General features: G+C 36.5%; 1 pseudogene; it reads right to left on the bottom strand.

Annotated features, from left to right (window-relative positions):
• Positions 1-756, bottom strand: LOC120609726 (leucine-rich repeat-containing protein 34-like; annotated as a pseudogene).
• Positions 757-5,602: the final 4,846 nt, after the last annotated feature.

The raw sequence follows: 5,602 nt of genomic DNA, 5'->3' as shown, positions 1-5,602 counted from the left end.
TTAAAGATGTCGCCTTACTGGTACAAGACTAAAACCTGCATCAGTGGAGTGGCTGCAAGCTTCCCCATAAGCTGGTGTCCAGTAATAATGATTTTAAGGCCATTGGACACTTCTCCAAGTTACACACGTCCATCCACTACGAATGGCTCCACAACTGTATTGTCTGATTACAGAAGCCTATTTGAGTAAGTCTGAATATGCCACACATGTAGCCTCATTAAATTTGCTTCCTCAAATATAGATATTAGAGTGTGGGATTTGTTTTCATTGATTGTGTATAACAAGTCCTTCTCTCTCTATTTGCTGCTGACTACTGACAATTTTTTAAGATTCCTGTTGTATGAAGCAAGACTTTCACTGAGATTCTTTGCTCCTGCATTTTCTATTGTGTTGAAAGAAAGATCTATTACTTCCAAAGTAGTATTGCTTTTCAGTACATCAGCCCAAAACACCATTCCATCACAAGTTATTTTATTGCAGCTGCATCAAGGTAGCACAGGCTTTTGTTCAGATACAGTGTATCACATAACTGTTTTATACTTCAATTTCTTATATCATGCTTATACATGTGTAGTTCAACGAGGCAGTGATTTTCTTTTAACTTGTAGCCTAGATGAACTTTAGACTTTTTCTGTTCATTGTACAGTGTAGGTCGCTTTATGTTTATTCCTTTGTTTGGTTTTGAGTTAGGATTGTAGCAAATGCTATCACACTTTGCATTCCCGTATCACAGTCACCCAGATCTAACTCCTCTAAAGATGAATATATATATGTATATATGTATATACATATGTATATATATACATATATACATATGTATATACATACACATATATATACATATATACATATACATATATATACATATACATATATATACATATGCATATATACATAAAAAATACCCCTTTCGCCATACATATATACATACATGCCGCCTGCGCCACACACACACACACACAGAAACGGCATTTAAAGTTCCTGCAGATTCTTATTATGTTCCAGGAGACTGCCAATAGGTGCTGGAGCTTCCCTCAGGACAACCTATGGTGAGAAGTGAGGACTCGCTGTGAGGACTGGGGCTTTCCTACTGGCTTTTGGAGGGCACCCCAAAGTTCCAGCCACAGCTGGGGTTCCCAGAACACCCCCCAGCTGCACTCCCTAGGGCTGCAGCCTGCTAGGAGGAATTGGCTGGAGCTCCCTGCATGTTTCTTCCTGGCCAGGCTGGCGCTGCAGGACACTCTATTTCTTACCGCTGCGTTTGGCCAGAGCCCTGGCCAGAGTAGGGCTGAGAGACTGCCCAGAAGTGGGGCTGGGACTTGGCCTGGGCAGCTTCCTAGACCTCCCTGGGCCTTTGTCACATGCTCCTCTGACCCCGGGGGCCAAGCGACGGCATTGTCCTGAAGACGGCACGCATGCGCTTGCCTCCTCTTCCTAGGATGTTTGATTCTTGATATCATTGTTCCTTCCACTCCTTTTGACCTGTAAATATTTCCCATACTTATCCATTTGTCAACTGCCTACTCGGTTCTAGATTCAAGAGCTATTCTGTCAAGTATTTCCTAATCTCTCCCAAAGTAGCAATGCTTTCTCCTTTCTGCCTCACTACATACTTTGCACACTTTGGTCATAGAACCAACAGTCTTATTTTTCTTTTGTGTTCAGAAATGATTTTAGTCTACTCAGATTTAAGTGACAGTTGGCTAGGTATATATTTCTATTTTTGAAATCTTATTCCCTCAATTTTGAAAGCATTATGCAATTGTTTTTGAGAAGTCTGATACCAGTTTGATTCTGTTACTTTGAACACCAGTGTCTTGTAATCTTAAGTTTGTTTTTATGTCCAGTGTTTTTTAATTAATAACTTTATATTTTAAAGCAGAAAGAAGAGAGATCTCATATACTGCCTTACCTCTCTCCTTATACACACACAATTCCTACTATCATTAACATATTGTATTAATAAGGTACATTTGTTAGAAGTGATGAGACAATATTGATATTTTATTATTATTATTTAAGTCCATAATTTACCTTAGAATTCACTTTTTCTGCTGTACATTGGGTTTCCACATATGTATAATGACATTTATCAGCCATTACAGTATCATACAGAATAGTTTCACTGCCCTAAAAATTCTCTATGCTCCACCTAGTCATCCCTCCCCCTCCCCAAACCCATGATAACCACTGATCTTTTTAATTTCTCCCTAGTTTAGCTTTTTCCAGAATGTCGTATACTTGGAATCATACAGTGCACAGCTTTCAGATTGGGTTCTTTCACTTAGTAACAGCTCATTTCTTTTTATCACTGAATAATATTCCATCATGTGTATGTACCAAGGTTTGTTCATTCATCCACCTGTTGAAGACATCTTGCTTCTAAGTTGGGCAATTATGAATAAACCTGTTATAAACATTTGTGTGCAGGTTTTTATATAGACATACATTTTCAACTCATTTGGGTAAAAACCAATGAATGCAATTGCTGGATCATATGGTAAGCATATTTTTAGTTTTATAAGAAGTTATGAAACTGTCTTTCAGAGTTGCTGTTCCACTTTGCATTCCCACCAGCCATGAATGAGAATTCCTGTTGCTCCACACCTTGGTCGGCATTTGGTGTTGTCAGTGTTCCACACTTTGATCATTCTATTAGATGTGTGGTGGTATGTCATTTTAATTTGCGTTTCTTTGATGACATTTGATGTGGAACATCTTTCAGTATGATTATTTGTTATCTATATCTCTTCTTTAGTGAAGTATCTGTTCAGATCTTTTGCCTACTTTTAATCAGGTCATTGCTTTCTTATCATTAGATTTTTACCAATAATTTTTCACTATTGTTATAATTATCTTCAAGATTATTAATAATGAGACCAAAGAAAGTGCTTACTAAGCACTATATAATGTGTAAAGTGTTTTGCAAGCATTATTTTACATAAGTCTCATAACAGCATTATTATTTTATCTAATTTTATTCATGTATAAATGGCTAGAGAGATTCAATAATTTACATAAGACCACATAGCAAGTAAGCAATAGGTCCAGAATCGCAACCCAGTCTTTGACTCTCAAACTAGGACCTTAATTACTATATACATTCTTTCCCTCTCTTCTACTAATGTGTGACAGATGTGTTTCTTCTGGTTAAACTGGGAATATCAGAAGGATAGGGAAACTAGTGTGCTAGATATAAAGATTGATGAATGCATGAATCGATATAACAATCGATATATCTATATCTAATTAGAAACTTATCTACTTCTAAAAAATTTTTTTTTAAACTTGGAAAGCAGTTCCTAATTCTTCTACTTAGAAGACTACTTTGAATAGTATTTTTTTTCCATTTTAGGGAAATTAAACTTCCTCCTACAGTCAAATAGAAAACAGTTAAAAGTGTAAGCATTTTTTCTTTCCCAAATCACTAATGTACCAATTAATAATTTCTAATTTGGTCTGCTACTCCTTTCATTTGAATCACTTATTAATCCAAATAAGACAATCATCATACTCCATTTAGCATACTGAGGGCTGCTTCTGTTAGAGACATGCATATTTCTCTGGACATTAGGCAATTAGTAAAAATTTTAAATATTACATATATGCTATGAAAAACAAAAAAGGCAGTTTATTAATCTTATCAGAGTTCTTGTACTTACACTAAGGCATAGTGATTAGGATTCCATTCATTGGGATGAAAATTTTTAAACCTTTAAGCTGACACTATAGCCCTCCCGGAAGCTTCAGGCTGGGTGGCTTCATTCACTTCTATATTTCTTTCTACTCTGGCTGCTACATGCAGTTTTACATGATTATTAAAATTTCACTTCTGGAATGAAAATCAAATTCCCTTCATCTTCTTCAGGAATGCAGGAGTAGAAGCTTCCCCAATAGGGTCAGGCCTCTAAGAGAAGTTTCCAGCTTTTACCTCTAATCTTGCTACATAAGGGCCCCCAGAAAACCACTGCTTGAAAACCAGGGGCATCCTACCTTGAGCCACTGCAGTCACATCTTGGTCTCACTCAACTCACTTTCTTCCCTGTGCCTCAGGTCTTCAAGCCACATTCCTTTCCCTCTCAGTGGTTATCTTTACCTTTATTCTAAATTCAGTGCCCACTTTAGTCTTTCTTCTCCACCAATCCATCCTCCTTCCTTGTTCTGAAGTGTAAATGAACAGAATGTAATTATTCAACACATTTTCATTGCTGTTCTCCCTGAGAAAAGAGATGGAGAAGAATATAAAGAGGAAGTGATGGAAACCAATGCAGGCAAATGACGAAGGTTCTGGAAATTCGTGCAATTTGAGAGTTCTTATCTCTGATCTTTGACCACGTGATCTTACATACAGACAGCTTTTTGCCCTTTTCTTTTACCCAGGAACACGGTTCTCTTATGCTCCCTTATCCAGATAGCAGCCTTTCCCTAACCCTCTCTCCTAGCTACTATCTTTGAACACCTGCTAAGAATAAGGAGCTGAGATATTGTTTTAGCTTATTATTGCATTTCATCCTTTTTGCATCATTTACATTTTACAGATGAGAAAAATGATGTTTCCGTAAACATCAGTCATTTGTCCCAAACATAAAATGCTTGCATAGTATAGAGCAAGGTTTTAAAGCAATATCTTTCTGATTCCTCAATCCACTCTAGCTTTACTACATTGTCCCTTCTTTCCAGAAATTATGTTGGAATATTAGATGAAAATGATGGCTATTTAGATGTTCTCTATCCTTAATGGATCATTTATTCTGTGGCCAGGCTGGTAATGCAGCCACTCCCCACCATGCCCTAACACCCCTTCTATCATTGGCAGACAAGAATGGGAGACATACATTCTTGCTGAGATATATTTTAGTAAGGAAATCAAGTCATTTTCTCATCTATATTATGAAATAGAAAAATTTCTAGGGTCCCATCTCCTAGACCATATATCTCTCTGGAACAGAAACCATAACTAATGAATCACTCTATGTAGAGCACGCTCTATGTAAAGCACATAAAGACTCCTGGATGCCTAAAAAGCTGAATTGAACTATGAAAAAGCTGAACTAAACTATTCACATCTACAATTTAAGGATGCTATGTTTCATAATTTTCACAGTCAATAGTAATAAAAACAATAACTGGAAAACATATTCTGAATTGAAGTGGCATCTAATTTAATGCCGACATTATGGAACACTTCAAATAAAAATTTTTCATTAATTCCTCTCCCAGCCTGTCACTTAGCAAATAAGGAAATATTGAGGAAATTGAGGTCTTACTGAATTGTCCAAAATTATGAAGTTCTTCATTGTAGATTCAAATTCGTGACCTAGTTTCCTTTTAATTTTTTAGCTCAACAAACAGGGCTTCATTACTCTGCCTCTGGATACCATTGACAAAAAGGAAATTAGAAGCATCAATGCAAATTGACCCATCACAGTACCCTTAGTACTGGCACACTTTCATAGCAGCAGGGGATGAACTCACAAATTTATCTCAAATTTTAAATAATTAAATATATAAGTATGCCCAGGCAACAAATATGTTCTTAATCTGAAATGTCCCTTGCACCTAAAAAATTAAATGGTCAAGAATCACCAATTAAGAGACAATT

This window comes from Pteropus medius, unplaced genomic scaffold (assembly GCF_902729225.1).
Source record: "Pteropus medius unplaced genomic scaffold, Ma_sr-lr_union100, whole genome shotgun sequence".
Classification (NCBI taxonomy): Eukaryota; Metazoa; Chordata; class Mammalia; order Chiroptera; family Pteropodidae; genus Pteropus; species Pteropus medius.
This window is presented reverse-complemented; position numbering and strand designations above follow the sequence as displayed.